General features: G+C 37.9%; 1 protein-coding gene across 1 annotated transcript in view; it reads right to left on the reverse strand.

Moving 5' to 3' along the window:
- The window catches only part of ANO3 (anoctamin 3), a 113,420-nt gene that overhangs the window by 88,640 nt on the left and 493 nt on the right, over positions 1–24,287 (reverse strand).

A 24,287-nucleotide genomic window follows, 5' to 3' on the forward strand; every position in this document is an offset into this window, starting at 1 on the left:
TTATTATATATATATATATATATATATACACACACACACACATATATATATATACACACATATATATATATATACACACACATATATATATATAAAGAGAGAGAGAGAATTTATCATTAAAAATATATGATGCTACAAATGTATTGAAATACTTAGCATTTATTTTAAGAATGGAAAAATGATCACTTAGTCTACAGAGGGTATGAGACTGAATTAAAGTAAGCGCATGATAAACAAAAAAGCATTGAACAAACTGGGATTGTTTAGTCAAGCAAAGAATGATGGAAGACATGATAACAGATGTCAGATGCATAAGCTTATGCACTTAAGAGAGAAATCAGTGATTTTCCTTCTCCATAGCGGTCAGGAAGCATAATAGTGAGCTACAAGAAAACTAGCTAAGTCCCATACTAGGAGAGACTTCTTAACAGGCAAAATTACTTGCCCTAAGACAGTGTTTAAGGACATTTTAAACAACTACCTCTCTCTTTTTTTTTTTTTTTCTTATTTAGAACAGATTGAAAAATATGCAACAGAAGTAACTCAGTAATCATAATTTAAAGATGAGTCCTAAAAAACCCTGCTAATCTCATGCAAGGATAGTCGTTAACAGGTCCCCTTCAAGCTTGCCTGCCTAGGTGTGTTGGCAGCAGCCCAGACTTCAGCATCACCCAAGAGTGTTTGGATGAGTCCCCTGAGTTTGCAGGTTCTTTTACAGCCAACTGCCAGTGAGCTGATTAAATGCAGCAGGATGTACTATACGATATCTGCAATTAAGGCTTCAGAAAGCACTCAATATTCTGGCATTTCTTAACTGATTAGCACTGTACACTCTGCAAAAATAATGTAATGATATAGGAAAGGAATTCCAGTAATAACTGAATAAAAAGAGCTAACACAGCATTATGTTAATACAATATGAAAAGCATCAGCTATTTACAATTTACGGTCCTAGTAATTCCCTTATCAACTTTTATAATCTTTACTGCATCCGAGGTAATGTTGTGAATGCCTTAGTTTTAGCTCAATAGACTGAGATTGCCTCTTCTAGTTTCATATGACCTGACATTAATCTAAAAATCAATATATTATTTTTAAATTGCCTTCAGCGAATGATTCAAGAAAGTTCTTTTCCAACCTCTGGTACCCAAAGCTATGAGTAGGAGAAATTGCCATGACCTGAAGAAATAGAAAAGACCGAGGAAACCAAAGGAGCCCATCCCTACAGATGTGCTCACGTGGTGCTTTTAAAGACGTGATACAAGAAGCCATGTCATTCCTTCCCATGGCCTGGTTCTTATACAATATGTCCATTAGGGTTCATCACCTTGCATTCAACCAAAAATATAAAGGCTTTAGTTCTTTCAGCTGTACAGCAACCTTCCAGAAGAAATTTAAGGAGTGGGGTATGTTTATTTTGATTTTCTTGTACGCTTCCACAGCTGAGGGCCAGCCAATCTTCCTTTCTGCTCAACTTGCTAGTTCTCTTCTACCTTCAGAAAACACAAATGAGTTTGCTGCTGAGCTCTGTGACAAGCAAATCCTTCATCATAAAAAATGTGTCCTGAATTTCATGTGAGGATTTAATAGCTCATCACGCGAAGCAGTCAAATAATTCCTGGCTTTAAGAATCCCTAAATACTTATCTACAAAAGTGACACTAATGGCTTCAAATCTCTTTGTGCAGACTTGTAATATGCATTTATAAGCTTATATGCATTTCAAAATGCCTCTAAATACTGTCATGGTAACAAATACTTAATAAAAAAAACATCACTACATGTATAGTGCTGAGAAACAGAATCACAATATATTTGGTGAAGTGATACTTCTCATGTATGAACAGTAAACTCAATTAAAGAAAATCATTTCAAATCTGTTAAAGGAGAACTAAAGCACTGAATGAAGTTGTAATCACTCCTAATATTGTAAATGAACATTTAAGATGAAATCATATTACCCATTACTGATGTGGAGATGGGTGAAGATAGGGGTTCAGGATCAGAAAAACGGTGTTTCTCGCATGCCTGTCACCAGCTTGATAAAAAATCCCTGATGAAAGTAGGAACATTAGAGTTCTTTATGAAAAACTGATTCAAAGACTATATACACTGAGAAGAATTCACTGCAGAAAACCAAAGGTCATCATGAATTTAATTGTGTTTACCAAAATCATCCTATATTCTTCTCTGTATACAGGAGGGCTCAGCTCAGTATTTGAATACCAGCCAGAATCCCACAGAATACACAGCACTAATGAAATACTACAACCCAACTCCCACATCCATATATTATCTTTTCTCTTGTTTAAAGCATACATCCTTAAAGCTATCAATTTTGTCTTCTGAAACTATGATTTTCATCTTACACATCCAACATGCTTGAATTTAATTCTGATTGGAATTAGTGATTTTCAAGCCTAGATATACAAGCAATTTGTCACAAGGTAATGTAGAAAGTGCCTTCAGGAGGAAGGCAATCTGCAATGTGCTGAGGCATTCCAGCACCAAAGCTATTGGGTGCTAAGTCTTGTGCCTGGCCACCTTCATCACCTGCCTCAGCAAAGCTTTCTGGTTGGGTAACGATGCAACTGAGAAATACAGCGGTTTTCCAGCTTTCTACTCTCCCAGGCTTTAAACCTCCAGCAGACATTTTCACACTCCCAAAGCAAGAATGTCCACAAGCCATTACAATGAGATATATTTCTGTTCTCTTTGACTGTAAATCAGAAGCACAGACTGCGATAATAAATGTCTTCTGCAAAATACTTCGGAGTGAGCAGAATTCATGAGTCCACTTAACCATGACTTCACTACAATCAGAGTTTTCACTGTGGTGGAAGGAGAGGAATATTGAGGCCTACTGTACTAAAGATGATGTCAAACAAGGACAGGATTTTCCCTTAAAGTTAATATGGAGGCATATCAAAATCTTTTGCTGGAGATTGGCTGCATTTTTTTCTGGAATGCATGGACTCCTCTATCAACACTGTGAAGCACTGAGAGAGATTCCTAATAGTTATCTGCAAGAGAAAATGTTTAGATGCTTCAAAATTCGATGACCTTTCATGCTTTGCTGATCATTTTATGAGAATTTCTGCCAATCAAAAGTTAAGAGCCAGATTTTGGTTATGCTTGTGGCCCAGCACCACTGTCCACTCAGCCAAAGGCATGCTGAAGGCACGACAACATCAATACATCAGTGTGAAAGCAGAAAAGGACTGCAGAAAAGAACTCAAAATCCGAGGAAGTCTGAGCGTGCTGCTCCCTTCAGATATTAGCACAGACTACATTATTATGGCTATTTCTCCCACTGGGAGAAAACACAATCTCAAGTGAAGCCAACACAATCATTTAAGCAATCGCTTCTTACTCTTCATGAATTTCCAAGTTCAGTGACTTCCAGCACTATTATTTTGGCTTATTATTGCTGAAGAGTAGGCTCAGAAGAAAAGAAGGAAAGGAGAACTGCCTGGGTTAAATTTGGAAAGCTGGCTATATCCTTTTATCCCATTTACTCTCTGAAATCTCTCTTTCCACACAGAAAGGAAACACATTGTGGGTAGCTTTTAAAATCAATTATTTATGTATTTTTCAAGTTCTTTTCTTTGAAAGACAGGTCAGTACATACAGCTAAGTGGGCACAAGCTTTTGAGAAAGACAACTGGAGCTGCTGTTTGGCACTCCGCCATAATATATTTAAAGCCAGTTCTTATTCTCTTAAACGTTAATATCATCCCTGAGGAGACTTTGCTTTTACGCTGAGTTATAGTCACTGTTATATAAGTTGTTCTCCTTCTACAGCACAGAGTGAAGCAAGGCTTTCAGATTCATACATACCTGTACAAATGCTTACCCTTGCCTTTCTGTACAACCCATTTATGTGCCTAGATTTAAAGCTGTGACTGCTGCCCGATGGCTGGCAAAGGTCACTTTGTATGCAAGGTTCCCTTCTGAGTAAAGGGAGATAAATCTGAGATGGTGCTCAGAACTACACTGCTGACAATTCCTACTTCACTGATATGTTGCTTCTGTGAGAGACTGGATGAAATAAAGTCATGTACAAGATACAAATGAGGTATTATAAATTATTATTAGTAATATTATCTGGTTAGTAGATACGGTGTTTCTATATTTCGTTATAGTCCTTTAGAGTAGAATGAAAATTTTGAAACTAAATGCATTTGAATGACTGCAGCCTTTATTTGGTGCCTGACACACCACACACAAATTACACTCGCACTGTTGGGAATCTAGGCAAAGTCTCAGCCATTTTTCAAACTTATTTGTAAAAGACATATCAAATTAGTTAGCAAGCCCTGGTATAATCTTAGGGGAAAAAAAAAACAAAAAAGAAATCAATGCAAAAACTATCAACACTCTCTTTCTGTCCCTGACCAGGTAACACAGCTGGACACTTGGATCTCTGCATCTGGCATTGAGGTGAGCTTGTGCCTGCTGTGGGAAAGTGAACAGGCAGACAGGCTCCTGACAATGTCTCCATGCTCACAAGAGACCAACTGCAAGCAAAAGCTGAATGCTGCTACTCAGAGTTTTAATGTCTATGTTGTCTTTTTACTTATGTAAATGCACCTTATGTGGAGTAGCACTCCGAGAACTGAGTTCCATGTGAAGATAGCTGTAGGGAGGAATGGCTGCACAACTGCAGCATGGCTTCACAATATAAGGCAGTGGAGAAAGATGGAAGCTTTTTCACCAGTTTGAGAGGAACGGCCATGCATTCTCACATCCAGCATACAGAAAATCCCTTCAGCATTAAATCATTCATGCTGAAATTCAGTCTCTGCATTCAGGGAGCCGTGACAATCATCCACACCATATAACAAAAAGAAATGAATAGAGCAAGTACCCTTCTTTGAGCTAGCAACTAAAGTCACAGTACAAGCCTTCTGCACAGCAGGATCAGTACTGTTCACTTTCACAAGCATTAGTGGTATAAGGCAGCTACTGATTGGATTCTTTAATACAAAAACTGTATCTGGGCACTGGACTACTGAGATTTAGGTAGCATGAACATTCCAGAATGCTCAAGTTCATAAGTAGCTTTACAAATTCTGGAAGAAGAGAAGTTAGAAGCTTTGGTACTTCGGGAAGAGAAATGGGTGTCTGGCTCCAATGCAGTCAATGCCCTTCTTGATTCCTACAGTCTGAAGAATAATTTCTTCTACATTCTAGCTAACTAGATACTAAGCAGTTTTATTTACTGAAGCATTTCCAGAGTTCTTTATTAATGTCAGCTATATATTTGGAATACTTTTCAGTGAAAACTGAAAAAGTCATCCCAAAGAAATAAGGCACACTGTTTGTTTCTCATAGTATTTTGCTGAATCGACGACAGAGTGTGTATAGCACAATATCACCAAAGCTCTTCAGGTCTTCCCAGGCTTCTGAACATATGCTTTGTGTTCTGACAAGTACCTGACAAGGTACAGTGAAGATTAAATCCAAGATATTCTGATTGCAGAGTTCAGAGTGTTGCAGTGCAGTACAGTGTAATGCTAAATATTACCTATGCATATTTTAATTATGCAAAGCAAGTTAAAACATACTGAAATATATTGATATGGCCAATTTATAACTATGGGAACATCTTTCTAACACTATCCTTTGTCACACGAGTTAAACTTCCTAGCTGAACAGCATCACTTGGATGTTTGGGTTTTTTTTTTTGCCTCATTCTTTAATGCAGTCTGTGTGCTGTAAGTCCTGCTGCCACAGCTCCCTTGTGTCCCGATGGTTTTTCACCACAGTCCTTTGCTCTGCACTAACAGAATCGTGACTGTGCAACAACCAGGAAGATGTCCTGAAACAACTTCAGTTTTAATTAATATTGCCCTATATAGATTTCATATTCTGAGTTGATTACACCAGCAGATACTTCCAGGTTCCAATGGCTCATTTTAGAAGCTTGCAATGGCTTGCTGGTGCTAACTCTTGGCACTTAGTTGAATGATAATTTTGTGGACTTTATTTATTTTTAATCCTCGAGAGAGGGCTCCCAAAATATTTTAAACTAATTACTGGTTAGGAAATAAAATTATTTTTAAGTCTTATTTCTAATATAAGATGGGAGAAGGAAAAGGCAGATAAGGTGAATGCATTCCAGTTACTTGTCCTTTCTTAACTGGCATGTTTCCTACTTGCATCTAGCAATACATACATATTTTATATTATTTTATATATATTTTTTATATTTATATTTTATATATATATAAAATATCTATCTGCATATAGCAGATGCAATAAAAGCAAAACTGTTTTTAATAATTTATTTTGCAACATACTCATCAGTGACCCAGTTATGTTCAAGCACCTGAAGCCACCAATATACATGCAATAACTTTGCTGTCAACAAATAACCGAGTTCAGTTTTGAGGGAATTCAACATGTTTCATTATTATTATTATCATCATCATCATTATTTTTTATACTGACAGGTTGTTTTTCAGCTGCTACAGCGTTGCTTTTTGTCTGATGCATGGTTATCTAAAACACTTTGGCTATACTGTTAAATTTAAAAGATTTTTGCAGGAAAACTGCATGACTTTCAGTACTGCTTTAAAAAAGCTCCTTGTAAGATTAGAATAAAGGATCTGAAACCCTGGGAGATCTCAACATCTGGCATTACTAATGGCTGTACCAATTAACTATCTCATGAAAACAATTGGTATTTAGCCTAATTAATAACAGCTGCAATTAAAAACACAACCTTTTACAAGGTTTAAGCCTCATTACTGGAAAACGTGGCACACAAGGAATATGTCTGAAACACTTACTGTGCGAGACAGGTTTTGCAAAGGACCCTCACCCAGACAAGACTTCCATGTTTCTAGAGCAAGATAAGGATTTTGATTCTTCTGATTCACCTTTAGATGGTGAGGTTGGCTCAGAAGCACTTCTAGGACAATGATTTTTGAATTTGCTTCTTCAACGGTTTTACTTTTCAGTGCGAAAATCTAGTATAACTCCAGAACTCTTAACGATGGAAATGTTATCACTGACATATTTGTTGCACAAAGTGAACACTGGTGAAAAAAAAAAACAGTAAAACTCAAGTAGCACACAACTCTTTAGAACCAGAGCTATACTAATTTCTCTCCTAAAAAAGCTTGTAGATGAGGTCCAGGAATGGATGACTTCATGTTTGAGGCTACAGGAAGAGAAACACACAAAAGGAGGCTGAGAGTCATACAGGAAGCTGATGCAAAGCCCAGAAGAACTGGCAAGTTGTGATATCTAGAGGAAGAGAAAATTTTCCTAAACCCCAACTGACAGTTTCTTGTGGAAGTGAAACGCAGTTTTGGTTCTGACACGTTTGGTTTGCACACACTGAAACAAACTGAGATGTGCTTTTGTTGCTTATAGGCTGGATATGAACTGCCAACAGATGACAAATACAGATTTCACCGGCATGCAACCATGGACTGCCTGAGAATTTTGGCTGCAGATCACCTCAGCTGCTAAATGCTGCAGAACGAAAGAACTTTTTCTTTACCAACTGTGGTGTAGTTCCCTGCTAGCTTTCAATGACTTCGACATTTTGCATGTGACAAAGGCTTCTTAGAGCAAGATCTGACAAAAATCCTGCTCATTAATTAGGCGGCTTTCTTTAGCCTCCTTCAGGAACCTCTGTGCTGATCTCAAGTCACCTGCTTGTACATCAGGCCCACGTAAGGCAGCTCAATGTGTCATAAGACATATTGTGGAGGTGTATAGAGCTATTTAAAAAAACTGCAATTTTATAATTTTCTGAAATTACAGGGGAAAAGTTGAGATCATTAGTAAAGCACTTAAGAACTCTAAAGGTTAAATATCTGAAAAAAAAAATATATCCGTGCTCTTTCAAAGCCTAGGATTTAAAAAGAAAATGATATCCTTTCAACAAGCACAATTAAGCAAACTGTACAGAACTATGCAAGTATTCTATATTCATCTCTGTATCTGATTTAGATTTCTGTATTTCTGTAAGATTTTTTTCCCTTCACGAATAATGTCTTTTACAAGATCAAAACTAATGTACCTTATTAATGTTTTTTAACCTTATAAAAATGGCAAACTTGCTCAACTGGAACACAGTTCTTATTTCTTTGTATCAAACCCATGCACAAATATGTTTTAATCACTATTTTGTCACTTCTCATACTATCCACTGCATCTCTTCTCATAGAAAGATGGAACATCACACACACATACGAGAAATTAAGTGACTAAAGGTCTTTCCTGGTAATGCCCTTCCACTGAACACACACAGCAGGATCCAGCTACAAAAGTCTGAGCTTGTCTTCGTACTTGACTGCGATGACAAACCAAGCACCCTGCTAAACCTACCAAGCACATCACTCTGTCTTTTAAGACTAAAACTCTCCAGGAGTCCATTTTGGGACTGGTGTTCTTCAGCATCTTTATCAGTGTCCTAGGACAGAACGAACAAGTATACACTCAGCAAGTTTGCTGATGACACTGAGTGTTGCAGTTTGATATCACAAAACTAAGAGGGCACTCAACATTTTGTCTCAAAATATGTTCAAGATTACATATCTCTTGCATCCTGCAAGAAATAATTTAACAGTGTAGGATGAGGATTGCTCCATAGTCTGAAGCCCAGACAGAGAAAATAAGAAGCCATACATTTGACTCCAGAAAGAATTCAGAGTCGAGTCTAAAAATAAAAGTTCAAGTTCCTCTCCTTAGCAATTTCTAAATCCAACAACTTTTCATACAAAATATTGCTGTCAAATCAAGTGAAATTAGCTTATAAGATAAGAAAATGGCAAAACAGATGGAATTATACTCTATGTCAAATGCACCAGCAAATATGCTTTTTTTGTTTTCCTTTTGCCAAAGAGTGCTAAAAGAAAAAATAGATCACAGTTGATTCAACTGTACTTTTTATCTGTTAGTTAAAATATTTAGTAACAGTGAAAGCATTAATTTATGGAAAGTAGAAGGCTGATAGCGTGCAGGAGGAGAAAAAGGTTATGCTTAACACAAGAAAGAGAAGCTGTCTCTGGGGAACATCCTGGAGTATATGATAAGCAGAAAAAATTCACAGATGCTCAATTCAAACGTGTATTAAAAAAGAGTATAAAGAACAGCTCTCAGCAGCCACTGCAGTTGGAGATGCATAAAATTCAGTGGAACATATTCTGAAAGTGAGTCCCCCCACCCTGCTAGTCATGGAACCGGGCCAAAGCAGCCTATAAACCATTGACAAATTCATAACTCAACACTTTTATTAACCCTCAACTGTTTGCTTTCATATCCAGAAACGAAGATAATAATAATATGTAATCCCAGCCATTATTTGAGAGCTCTACTAGTGTACTCGAGGTTAACAAACAGACATTCAAGACTTTGTAAATGATGTTCATTAACGTCCAACTTTCCTATAATAGAACGTGTGTGCACAGCTTTGTAATATCAAAGCATAACATTTTTTAATTACAGTGGAATATGAGTTATCAAATAGTAAAAAGCTCATGATAAATTTAAAGTTCAGTTACATCAATTAGGCCTTCTGAAAGAAAAGGCAGGGGATGCAATTTAAGATACATTATTAATTGCACCACAACTTTTTAAATTTACACTTGAAGTTTGCAGTTTTTATTTAAGACTTGCAAAGTGCTTACATGCTTAGAAGCTTGTCTAACTTTTCTAATTATACTAGCTAACAAAAGATATTATCTCTATCTCTGCAAAACTTGCCTCACTTTGCTCTTAGATCTTGCTGTTAGAATTACTAATATCATTACGTACTCTATGTAATTAAAAGTATGGGAGTTACGTCCAACGCAAAATTAGAGTCTATCTCTAATGAAAGATAATCTACGGGTAATTACTGATCTCTCAACAATAAGTGTTTCTATTTTAGAATTTGGAACTAGTTCTATAAAAGTGGGGGAAAGAGAAGGTTTTAACTTTTAAGGAAGCAGAAAAAAAGGTGGATATAAAACTACAAACATAACTGGCACCAGTGAGATGGCAGAATTGGCATTTGGCAATTAACCTACTTCATTCCACTTGAAGGCTCATATGCATACTCATTTTTTCAATTCTTAATACTTTTAAGAAGATAGACTTCTAAATAAATGATGCAGTGATATCGTAAGCAGTGAGAACACTTTAACAGTCACCTTGTAGCTCAGAGCAACAAGAATCAATCGTTCTGAGCCTACTCAGATAATACACATAATACACTCGCAGCAAACAGCCTAAAACATCACTGGCTTACACATGCATGGATGAGTCATGTCACAAGGTTTGGAATCTTGCAATAAAAGGGAAGAATGGTCAATAAAATTCACACTATCTTCAAGATTTTCTAAGCTTCACAGTTGTACCATAAGTCAACAAAAAATACCACTGTACAGTTTTCAAGAGTGATACTTGACTGCAAAAAAAACATCCTAACAACTCAATGCAGTGGGTGGACCTAGGGACCAAAACCAAAACGTGAAGAGTTGTGACCATCACGTTGACTCAGGAAAACCTTAAACACCAGACTAGTACTTACTGAGTAAATGTATCAATATATTAATACACATATTATTCAGAGACCAACCATTATAGAGATCTCAAAAATAAGGATGCTTCAATATCCTTGAGGATTCCTAGCCCAAAATCTGCCTTCTTTTTTTTTTAATTCCTGCACACTGGTCTTAGCCATAATACTCAGCAAAAGCTCATGTCTATACAACTCCAGGCATATAATAACCCCACGTCAGCAGGCACTCTCTCCTCCTGAGATCTATCCCTAATAAGGATCAATGCTAAGAAAGACGTGAAGAGACCATTTGCTAACAAGACTTCAAACTATTTCTCACTTCTTTTTTTGATCCAGTAATGCAGACAAATCATTACGTCCAGCTGGCTGCCAAAATCAACTGTTTGACCACAACTTGCTAAGACAACAAGAATGGATCCAAAAGTTTATCTAATGATACAGCAAACATTTATAGCACCCTTCTGCCGTTATGTTTCCTAGGTCTCCAGCTAGGTAAAAGAGTGATAGTTGTTGACATTAGTCATAAAAAGTTGGTTCAGTCAACTTCTATTGCTTGAGTAAGAGGATGCAAAGGAAATCGTCGTCACCCAGACACACAGAGGTTCCTAGAAGGAACCTTCTTTGCTAGCTAGACGTCCAATGAGTTATGCCTATTAAAATAGAAAGCTCTACCTTCTCTACCTGTAAGGCTAACACAGGAAGGTGATAGGAGAGCTGCCCCCACTAAACTTTATTTCTTTTATGTTCACAAGGTTTGTTAGGGATATTCTATTGGTCAGATAGCTTAGTCTAGAGTTCTGTAGCATTTATGCAAATTTATTTTAAAGATAAGTATGCAATTTTTACCTTGTGTCAATTTTAAGTGTAGTTTCCTATTTTAGAGTTCTGCCAAAAATGTAAAGATTTGTAAGACGGATAAAAATAGGCAAATTGAGACTTGGAATTGCTGAGTGATTTATTGAGAAGTGCAAAAATTACCACTTATGGAAAATTGACTTTGCATCCTTTATTCTTCGTTATCTACAATGGTGAGACCGTGTAACAGCTCTGCTCCTTAAGCAGTTGTCACATATCCTGATGTGGCCTCAACATCTCCTTTTTTTCTACAAACTAAAATCTATGCAAAGCCTAATTCCTTGGCATTATTTATTCAAGGGTTTACAAGGCAGACTGGCATTAAGCTGAGAGAATTTCATCAGAGAAAAATAGGAAGTTGGTCACAAATCAATAATTTCTTTATGAGAATAAAACCTCATGAGGCATTTATTATAAAAGCATCATTTTCCTCTTCTGACAAGTAGTAATTTTTTCCAGCACTGAGAAAATTTTTTCCCAGAGATATTGCTATCAGACTGAGGATCTTCTCTTTTTCTATGTAAGCTCTTGGATAAGAACCATTAATATTTCTGTCTGCTTCCATAACAAAGTGTAATAAAATATTTACCAACTGGATGTTCACATTACTGGATTATTAGGAGGGAAAAAAAGATTTACTATATTAAGATGTTTTCTGGCCACAGTCTATGACTGACTTATATTTTCTGGTCAAGTTCTTAACTATTTACAAATTCGTGTGAAAAATAAAGGAAAATAAAAAAGCACGTCTTACAAATCTGAAGAGAGTTGGACAATCAGTGCTGTGTCATTTTAAAAGTTGGACAAAGAACAAGCATTCTGCTCTCAGTACCCTAGAGCTTTACTGTGTTGCGATAGATGCTGATGCAGTCCTCATCAATGCACTACCTTCCATCACTCCTTAGCACCGTAGGACATCAATAGGTATTTATAACTTTATTATTGTCCACGAGGCCAGCTTTTGAGAAAAAAATAAAATGGAAAACAACAACAACAAAAAAAACCCAAAACATTGCCTAATGACAATGTAAAAGGATATCTGCTTATATCTGGATATCTGCTTGCCCAGCAATGTTCAGAATGTCTTGAGAGACAGCTTGCTATACTAATGCACACTTGCATCTTCTTCCTGACTTGTTTCCATCAACATTTAAAAAAATTACAAAATTGCTAACTGAACAATTACTGCGTAGCATAAAATATATCTTCATCCAATAGTGATAGTCAAATTCTAAGCTCGATTTTTTTTAAAACTTGACTTCAGCATTCAACTATTTATCAAATATAACAAGAAACGTCAACAGAATCAATAATGCAGACCTTATGTTTATAGAAGATAGATCATCACAAGAAGAAATGGAAGGAGAAGCAGAACTAAAAAGAAAGGATATAACCAAAACTATACCAGTACATATCTTTCTGTTGGAAACTACAAGAAATTATTTCATAAACACAGGGATTAAAAATGAACAGGAGAAATGAACAAAACCAAAATTTGCTAAAGGAGCTTTGTTCCTCTCCCCTCCAGCCTTTTGAGTCCTGAAAACAGTGAATTTTAAATGAAGAGAAGAAAAAAGAGCAAAATACCTTGGTGAAGCTAAAACAGAGAGATTCAAGGCTAAAATCTCTAAACTAAAACGCATTACTCCTAAGAGCATTTATTTTGAGGATATTCTTGATTAAATTTATTAAATATTCTGGACAAAGCTGCCAGTGGTTTGAATTCAGCTGTCATGATTTGCTTCCTTATGGCATATTAATGCTCACATAATTAATGTAAGACCAATGGTTTAAGAGGCCAGCATCTTTCTGTTGATGGTTGCTTCCTTTCTCTGAGGTATGGATGCATGCACAGGACATATAAAATATAAATGTACATTTGGCAGCTTAACGAGCATGCTGGTAATGAACTCCAATCTCCCAACAGACAGAAATGGGCTGTGTCAGGACCCCAGATGAGTGGAGGGGAAGAAATAGCTTCTCATATTCAACAGCAAGATACTGCTACCAAAGCTCTGACCTTTCTGGCTGCACATTCTCTCCCTGCCTCTCTGGAAGATCTGAAGAGCTCTGAGGAGCACAGATAAATTCCTCTCTGATGCTCCTCTTAATGGCACAGTCTTCTACAGAGAGCGTTGGAAAGCTGACAGGCAAGCTAGAAAAGCTTTTGTAATCTACAACCTGAAAGCAGGGATGGGAAGGAAGGAAAGCAGAACACAACAAATTACACAGGTACTTGGGTCACAAGGAATAAACCAATCAGGAGCCATACACAAATATGTATTTCTATGCTAAGGAAATCTAGTCATAAAGTCTGCTCTTCCTTGGTGGGGTGCATATTTCATTCCTTCATTCCAAACATCTGCCATTGCAGACATCATTGGAGAACACAATATATAACTGGGGTACGAAGCAAAGGAGAGAGGGTTTGCCTACGTCAAATCCTAACTTTGTTCAATACTTCATTTTCCACAGCATTTCCCAGATGCTGAGAGAAATACCCTTGGAATCCTACAGTAATGTTATTCCTTCTAGTTGCCTGTTCCGGAATTGACCAATGAAGCTTTTCAGAAATGCTCTAAATGGGGACTGTACCACAGGAAATCCAAATGTTCACGGGATCAGAATTTTCTTGAAATTTTACCAACTCTTCTAAGCACTCACGCTCATTTACCTTCCAAATTGGCTTACTAAAAGCCCCAGTAAAAAGCAAGTGATTGTCAGGAGAAACAAATGAAGAATTATCAACGTCGGAAAAAAAATTAAAATAATTATACCCTAATTATTCCACCCCTGCATAGCACTTTCAGTTGATTTCTTCTGCAAGCCTCAGTACGAGCAGCTTCAATACTCACTGGTAAAATTTAGAAGAGAAAACAAATGTTACTCCTTCTAAACCACTTTTTCCACAGTAGAATTAAAAAAAAATCCACAAGCACAGACTTTTTGGTTTTGGTCCTGTTGATGGACTCTAAACTTCAAAAGCCATCTTTATTTATTTTGCCCTAATTCATGGACAGATATCACATTTTTACTTCTTCTGTTGCCTTTTTGAAGAATTTTACGTTATGAGTTTTGCTCTTTTGAATTAATGGTTCTACATTCCAAAAGGAAAGGAAGGGCTGAAGACATCCCTGAATTTTGTATCTTATGTGGCATATCAACATGCCTGCCTAAAATATAACAGAGCTGAACAGAAGAGCTGTATAAAACTCTTTTGGTTTGCAAAATATCCTCTCTACTGCTCAGTATTAAAAAAGTTGTCTTTTAATGAGCCACAGACATCGCGTGTTTGAAAAATGAAATGTGGTAAGCAGATAGCACAAAACAGCTTTTATATTCACCTCAACAAAAACATCCAGTTTCTAGTTGTTTCTCAGTTTTTCTCTCTTTTTCCTGGAACTTTACATACTGTTTTGTCAAGAAGTCATATGTTTAATACTTCGGACTGACCATGCACACCAAAGATGCTTGTTCTTTTTATTACAAGATTTCCAAGGCAGAGCAGCCCAGGGCTACTCTCAAAGAATTTTAAACAACTGCAGGACTGGAGTAGAGCTTGTTAACCTCAGACAGAATTTAGTGCTTGTAAAAATGCTTCTCTAAGGCCTTTCTCAGATGCCAAAGCTGTGGCCCATTACTCACTCCAGAGTCACCACACCACAACTGGACATACAACTGCAGGCATGGACCAAGATGGCAAACAACCTGGCAGATGAAAGACAGACCCCATGTCAGGTCACTAGGACAGCTGGCTCTATCAGAGAGCTCAGGTAACACTGCTTGGCATCTGTCTGTGGAGCATCCATTGCCAAACAAGTAGTTACTGCTGCTGTCAAGTGCTCTGCATTGCCCTAGCTTGCCTGTGCACCCTTCTCAGTACAGTTCTACTACAAGCACTTGGCATTAATGTCACTGCTGGTCAACCAGTCATGTGAGTTATTTGTTCTCCCATCTCTAAAGCATGTGATTTTTTTTTTTTGCCAAGTTCCTGATGAAATTAAACATTCAACTTGCAAAGCATGGAAAATAATTATGGAATCTAAACATGATGTAGAAGTTGTATTTTTTTTTTGAGCACAGAGTACTTATTTAATTGTGCTAGTGTATTCCATTTTAATTGATGCTTTCAGTATGAAAATTCTTCAGAAACCCAATAGATGAAGACAATGAAAAGGAGACAAAATTAAGAAAAGATATTAACGAATAAATATCCCAAAGTAATTTAGGATAAAGTATAACTCATAGCCAGGCTTCTTAGTTATCTACAAAAAGGAAGTACATCAGTAATATAAATAGATTCATTAATAACAGATGCGTTCAAAGTTAAAGCTTAGCTGATGATGACCATGGAATGGCAGAGGCTTGACCCTGGAGGTCAGTGGTCCAAGTCCCTGCTTGGGAAGGGCCACAGAGAGCATCTGGGTCACCCCACCACCACATCTGGGCTGGAGTCCTCACAACCTCTCCAGACAACCTGCTCTAGTGCTCAGTCACTCTCCTTTTTAATCCTCTTTTGCAAAAAAACAAAACAAAACAAAACAAAAAAAAAACCCAACAACAACAACCAAAAACAAACAAACAAACAAAGACATTTGGTAGGAAATTTAGAAGAATTTATTTTATTTCTTGTTTAGCTCCACTCCTATTTATTTCAAATCTATTCTCATCTTTCTACTTTATAATACTCCAGTTACTGAAAATGTCACAAAAAGCTCTATGAAAACCTTCCAGAAACAAACATATACTTGCTGGTTAATTAAGCAATGGACAGTAATTTGCTGCTGTGTTGCTTTCTGTATACAATCGATCTCATACTTATTTCTCAATTTAAAACATAAAATAAAGCTAGAGAACCTTCTATCCTACAGCAGAAAAAAAAAAACATTGATCCCTAACAGCACATTATATTCACGTCAGGATAATATCCTAAAAAGTAGTTTCTCCACACACCCGATTCCCAGTCACCCACTGAATTCCCATTGTAATCAGTGGGGTATGTCAGACTGCCACGTGGAATGCATCCATAAAATCTCACAATTATTTTTCAATGTTACACTCAAACGTACTCAAGATAGTTTCCAAATCAGACACCATGAAATACTTTTAAGGAAGGTTCCTTTCAGGAAGGACAGCAGTCATGACAAGTGCTTTCTGATGACAGCCTGGTTTCCCATTCAGTTTTTCATTTTATTTAGATACTGGATTTCTAAAACAGCAAGTTCAAAGTTCTGTGTTTCTGAAAATGTGAATTATTAATAGCAACACAGTTAAGCTCCTGTACATTATTCATTCATTCCCATTTGTGCATCTGATAATTTTCTCCTCCTTCTTCACTCAAGCCTACATGCAAAGAAAGCTCATAACAGCACCAGCAATGCATCGGTGCTTTCTGAAAAGACAAGAGCACCTAATTATTGCAATATAAGCAAACTGCCAAACAAACCAACAAGTGTTGTAGCATCTCCTGCAGCTCAGGACATAGTTTTGTCAGCTTGTTAAAGATTTAAGTACTGAAGTACATTGAATTCCAATACTTTTTAGACAGCATTATGAGAATAACTCCTACCAATTACTGCAGATTATGCATCCAAGTGCTATCAAACATCCTGATGGAATACTTGCCTGCATCTTGAAAAATCCAGCAATCCAAAGTCCCTCAGGTGTTACAGTGTTGAGTGGGATTTCACCTGAACAGATTGGAAGTGCCAACCTTCCTTTACAAACGGATCAGTCAACAGTGAGCCTTCAGAGATCCTGCAAATGTTTACTGAATGCGTGATATATACTCAAAGTCAATTTTTCATGTAAAGATTGATCTCTTGTCTTTAAACGTATCAACAGAATCTAAGTTTTCTGCACAAGACAGCCCCCAAGCCTCAGATAATTCAGAATCCAGAAATATATTTTACTGTGTTTCATTTTAAAGCATGATTTCAACAAAAACACAAGCATATTAAGTGAGGTACATGGGTTTTGTGTTTTAATTTTAGCTGAAAGATCCAGCTTTTTGCAGTGCATTCTGACATACACATTCTCACATTCACATGGTACCTGCTTATTCTTCCATCTCATGTACGTGGCTCTATGCGAAGTTGCATTCAATGCTTTTCACATCCTAACGGAGTCATCTTTAAAAGCTGAAGGCTAACTGCTTCTATCTGTTCCTTTGCCCCCTTTCTTTTGGCAACTGGCTTGAAAATCACTACAATACACACAGTTCAAGATGCTCTGTCTGTATGCAGGACCCGGCATTATTTTATATATCTGTCTGTCTATCCACCTACCACTTCTGTCTCTCTGCATCATTACTCATCTTTCTACATTCTCTTTTATTTACCCTTAGTTGCTTTAAAACTTCCTGCCCTTAGCCACTCAATACATTCATGGATTTTGGACTTACGATCGCCTGCTTTTTCTACTGTTTCACTGCTCAACTCCCTTTGCTCTTTTTGCTCTTTTGTCGCGATTTTTTCATACCATGAAATTCCTTTTAGAATGACTTCACAGAAAAGAAAGGTAATGGACTGCCACACAGTAGCAAGGAGATAAGAAGAAAAATGACTTTTTTTTTCCCCCTCAAAGTGTGATTCGTGATTTGATTTAAACCATGCACTGGTCTAATAAAGCAGAAGGAAAAAAAAAAGGCAAACTTAACACATATCACACCTTATGGGATACAAAGACGTACTGAGGAAGTTACTCAGCAAACAAAACAGTAGTAAGGAATAAGTAACTTCTTTTAAGCAAGGGTGACACTAATAATTCCGACAGGTAGTGACATTTCAAACACTTTCCAGCTCAAAAGCTTGCCATCATCGCAACAGTTATCTGGAGCATACATGACTAGTAACTGTGATGCAATGATGAATTTTTCAGTGAAGATTTGCGAGTGCTCTACTTTCTTCTGGTGACGCATGCTCCTGGAGTTACCAGTGCTACACAGAAATCCAGTAAGAACTGCAACCCAGAAGCAGGAAAACCCATCCATCTTCTTGTTCTGTGTTGTTACTAATGAAAAAATGGGGGCATGTTGCTGTTCAGAAGTGATTTCAGGAGATAATCTTCATATGGGTTACTCTTCAAGCCACACTCCCTTTCCTACACTGGAAGCTAAATCAGCATGCTTCCATGGCTTCTGCTTTTTCAAGAAATCCTTCCTTTAAACACACCAAAGAGTCACATAATGAATGTTGCTTTTCCCTGATGTTTGCATTTTGGAGGTAACCAAAAAGCATAACTAAGATATTAGCTTCTTCAGAGTCCCATTTATAGTAGAAGAATCGAGAATGAAACCATGACCTCAGCACTCAGACAAATGAACGACTCCTCACTTCAGCCACATTGGCTTCAAGCCTTCATAAGACAGATGATAACTCAAACTGAGGTAGACACAGAATCTCATTCTGAGCAAACAGTGATGAATTTGCACACATTGAGGCTCGAAGTTGTTAAAACATATTGCTACATGCTGTAGCTTAGTTTTGAGTTACAATCATCTTCAATAAATAATCTATCACAACATATGTTTTAGGATGTATAGAACTGAATATATTATTAAACGAGCTTGATGAAGGAAATATAAGATTTGTATGTGGGGTTTGCCGTATACGTATCACACTTTCTGAAAATCTCATTGAGTGTCTGAGTCAAGACAACACAGATAGATAGGTCCAAGCAGAAAACCAGAGACCTTCCTGTAGCTCAACCAATGAGGATTTCACTTGGTTTCTGCTATTTCCCTTATTTTTCAGTGAAAAAGACATCACTACTTTGTTGCTACTTAGCAGGCTGCAGAGCTTGGGACCTGGGTCTCTGGGTGCTCCTTATTGTGGCAACCATTTCTCATGGCTGAAGTCATAAAGTCTACTTAATTGTAAAATGTTGATTTAACAAATCCAGTATATTACAACATTGTTACAAACACTGCATTTGATCCACACTCTCATTTGTTTCATGTATCATCTATATGATCTGCTATATGAGGATATGGTAGATTTCAAAAAGGAAAAAAGCAGAATGAACCAACCTAAATACGAAGGCAGAACTGGCACTAGTAATTTTGTGGTGATATTCGATGAAACATAAATAATAAAATAAAAATTCTAAAGAAGACTGCAGGCTTGCTGAAGGTGCACTCAATGCCATCATCTGTGTCGTTGATGAAGATGCTGAAGAGCACCGGTCCCCAGACCGACCCCTGAGGGACACCGCTTGTGACCGGCCTCCATCCTGACACAGAACCATTGATCACAACCCTTTGCCTGCGTCCAGCCAGCCAATTCCTAATCCATCCAACAGTCCATCCTTCAAATCCACACCTCTCCAATTTGGAGAGAAGGCTGTGGTGAGGGACCACGCCAAATGCCTTGCGAAAGTCCAGGTAGATGACATCCATCTTGTTCTATATATTTGTTCAGAGAAGAAAAATATAGTAACAAGGTTTCTACAACACTCACGCATTAGCATAATAGAAGGTTAAATATCTCACAACAATATAATCCGGTATAAAAATACATCTTATGAGCCATTCTAAGATGTCTGACTGGAAAAGATGAAGTGCACCTTACACTGTGTAGCCGTACCAGACAATAAATAGGAGAGAAAATACATTCCAGAGTAAACGTTATCAAAAATAGGGCCTTGTGCTTCAGTGCTCTGCTAGAGCATTATAAATGGCACAGCTTGAAAATGGTATCGTTTCAAGGGAGGGTGTTAATAGCTGTGCTGCTCTCAGCTTTCAGAGTCAGGAAGAGGACAGGTTTGAAATTTTCTGTAGATGCTAATTTGCTACTTGGAATGGAAATGAAAGAGCTGAGCCATAGAAATGCTTTTCCTCACACAGATGTGAAAACTTCTTCTGTCTGTGCCTAAGAACAACGTATAAAAGTCACCATTTCTTATGAATTTGCCAAGGACAGAATTGCATTTCTAGTAATTTCAGCAACCTCTTTGCATTGCTAATTGCACTGGGTCCACCAGTGCCACTGAAGTGTCAAACTTCCCTGGAGAATTACACATGAAAATCTTAATTAGAAGCCCAAGTTTCTGAATACTGAAAACTCCAGAGGAACATATATTAAAAAAATGTAATCTTTACAAACCCTCATTTAAAGTCACAATTTGAATGCAAATTAAATTCACAAGTTATTCTATAAAGAATTTGGGTCATGAAGATCTTAGAATTGTAATTGTTGTAAAATATAACAACAGCTGAAAAGTTCCACTCTACTACAAAGCTTGAAGGCATTTGCAGGGGGCAGTAAATGGGGCAACGACTGCTACCACGTAGGGAGAAGAACTGCAGCTCTACAGAGATCACAGAATCTTTAGATTCTTAGAAAGACCACTAAGATCATCAAGTCCAGCTGCCAACCCATCACTCAACCCAGCCCTCAAACCATCCAATCTGCACTACAACTTCAGCACGCTAACATAAGAGAGATACAAAATGTTGTCACTGATCGGTTCTATGAGCATATCATCTGTAGAAATACCTGATGTGCTCAGAAGGCAGGCGACTTCAGGATGAATCCCCCGAGGAGCTAAATCAGCACGAAGAACAGACACAGCGCGCTGTGAAGTTGCTGAATGCCTTCCTGTGCTGTTACACAACTTGAACAGTGAGGATGAGAAGCACTTCAAGCCAGGCGCTGGGTTTTAGTCTGCAGTTTGTGCTCTTAAAACTCATACGCAGTGCTAAAAGCAGCTCTGTTTACAGTGTGAATGTATTCTCTTTTCTTTCTCCCAGCCTTATACTCTTTCAGTAAAAGGCTTTGAGAAAGGTATTAAAAAACAACAACAACAGGCAATAAGAGCACCCAGCAGAGTACGCAGGAAATTGCAGCCTGTGTATCAGGACTAAAGATGCAAGTATTAAATTTTAAAGCATCATTATTACCTTGACCTACACCCAAAATGTAGGTTTGAGCTTCTGTCAGGTCAGAAACAGCCCACAAAGCACCTGCCTCTTCCAAACCCCAGGCTGCCTTTCCTACTGAAGCATATCATCTTCCAGAAAAGCTTCCTAATGACACAGGCACTGCTTTGCACCACTCCTGTATCCATTCCAAACACCACAAATTCTACTATGGGGCCACTGTATACTTTTATGCCCTTGATTTAAAAGAACATCATTTCATCATGATTGAGATCAACTACCAAATCCCAGCCAACTGCTTTGCCCTGGAATTATTCAGACACAAATTGTTCACGGAGATCATTTTTGTCTTTAGCAACATTGTCTCATTCTTATTTGTCCTTTCTGGGTAACTGTTTCTTAATCAATAGTTTTAAGCAAAACCATATATTGGAATCAGAGGACCAAGATTTTTTTTCTGTTCCAAAGAAATGAGAAACATTTCTTCCTTTTTCCCTCTGACGTAATTCCTAAGAGACCATAGTTTGAATCATCTCCTGAAGAGATAGAGGTGCAATGTAGTATAATAATGAACATAAATAATAAAATGTACATCTTTGAGAATATTACTGAGGAAAGTAATTTCAGAAAAAGCAGCTCCTGCCACAACAGAAGTCAAAAATAGCAACCAAATACTCTACAGATGGCTCAACAGATCTAATGCACTACTGTGCAGACATGGATTAGTCTACCTCCAGGATATTGCTCTTTTTATAGGGATACCTTCAGACCGAAACAAGGGAGCAACAAACTGGAGATAAAGTAGAATGAGACACTTTTTTTCAAATCTCTGAGTGCCTTTTTCTAACAGCACGTCGTGCTATAGTACTGCTTTTGAAAACGAAGGGTTTCACTCCTCGTGCACCACCTGAAGAAGGAGCAAGACAAAACCATGCTGTCACATTACAACGGTAGCCTCCCACAGCAAACACCTCCTCGCTCTATCAAGAGGGGGAAAAGAAAAAGAAAGAAAACAAACTACACCCAGAAACAAATCTTTGGGGTATAAATGCAGTTTTTTCTATATTTTTCTCACTGTTAAGGACACTCCTAGACCTAAGAGGCTGGAGAACCCGCTCTGGTGTTTTCCAAGCCTTGGAAAGCTGGCATTGGTACAAACACTGCTGCTTGTCTTCTCAGCTATAGAAAAGTGCTCAGAGTAGGAAAACAAAATGCTCCCTAGTCCATTCCATCTTGATCAAAAACATTACATCTCTGAATATTACCTTATCTAGCAGGAGGTACACAATCTCTTTATCAAAAATTAAAGCATAAAATATCTACTTTTTCCATGAACCATTACTTTTATTGCTTTACATCTTTCCCACTGGATTGAGAATCTACATCAAAATAATTCCCTTCCAATTCCCCAAAAGAAATGAAGCTCAGACTTAACACAAGTGAAGCATGCAAGGCACAGCTGCGATGGGCAGCTGGCCATTTCACGAGGATTACCACTGTGTCTCTAAAATAGGGAATGTAAGGCAGTGCTTTGAGAGCATCTAGGAAGCAAATCGTGCATTAGGTCAACATCTCAGCTACAGTAAGTTCAAAAAAAACACTAACTGAAATCAGGAGAATGACGCAGAATACCAAATTTGAGGAAACTAAAGATAACGCCACGATGTTCTGCGGCTGAGAGATCAGTACCCACCAACAGCAGGGTGCTGGATTCTCTACTTCAATTCCCTGTGATTAGATCAGGACTTCTTGACCGTGATTTATGGTTTGCTTGGTTTTTCTGCAGCCTTTTGCCCACAGTTTCAAGCGATCCTGCCCCATGCCCAGAAGCAGTAGGTTGAGAAAAAGCCAAGACTCAACTCCCTTAGGTACATTCAGAACACAGTAGATAAGATGATCAGGAAAAAGATGCACATCCCAGTCAGCATCCCAGTCAGCCCAGTGCAGGCTACAGAGCTCCCTAGGAGCATTCTTGCTCCAAGAGCATTCTTCTCAAGGCTTTATTACAGTTTGGGCACCTTTCTCAGGATTTCTGCAGGCAGAAGGAGAACAACCATCTCCTTATCATTATATCACTGGTTCAAAACATGAGATTATTATGGAGTTTCACTAGTCCCACAAGCATACAATTTCTTAAACCTTGCCATGCAGTTTGGTTTGAAGCAATTCAGTAGCATACCTGAACTTGAACATTATGAAGTTCGTTTTCAGGTACTTTCCCTCGTCCCCAAATTCTAACAGAACAGCAGAATGCCTCCTGAAGAGCCTTAGCAAGGACTCTAGAGCCAGCCCATAGTTGCTGTGTATGTAAAAAGATGGTTTTGAATAATCATAATTTTCAAAAAGGATTTATACCATGGCTCCAAGTAACTTGATGCTTCTATAAGCATCCATGATACGCAAGGGGGGGAAAAAAAAAGATTTTTTTTTATACTGTTAACTTTGCTCTTGACAAACGAGACCACTTACAAGTTGTAACAGCACCGCTCATTACTGCACACGAGACAGGAGGTAAATGCAAAACATCTGCAGTGAAGAACTACATCTATTATGGGATTACCTGAATGGAACAAGTGCTTTGAATTATTGATTTCACACTGACTGTTCAAACAAAGGAACTTGAATGAGGCAAAATCCAATAAGCAAGCTTATGAGTTACATATGACCAAGTTATCGCAGACCGTGAAATCAGGGGAAAAAGAACTGGGTAACAGCTGAAACGTGCTGGTGGCAAATGAAATCTCCATTTCGCCTCATTGGATGGCATAGAAGTAGAAATAAAACACCACAGGAAAAAAAAACAAAAAAAAAACAACCAACACGTTACTTCAAAGATTATGTAAAAAAAGTGCGAGTTGGTTGAGGAAATCATTTTTTTTTTCCCCTCACGACGGCATACGGCAACGGTTCTACACCCCCTCTATCCCCCCTCCCATCACAGCTGCACCTTCGTACGCGTCGGGAAGCAAATCCTGCGTAGCCGACAACACGCACCAGCCCGCAGTCCCGCTCCCACGCCGCCAGCCCC

This window comes from Meleagris gallopavo, chromosome 5, assembly GCF_000146605.3.
Source record: "Meleagris gallopavo isolate NT-WF06-2002-E0010 breed Aviagen turkey brand Nicholas breeding stock chromosome 5, Turkey_5.1, whole genome shotgun sequence".
Lineage (NCBI taxonomy): Eukaryota > Metazoa > Chordata > Aves > Galliformes > Phasianidae > Meleagris > Meleagris gallopavo.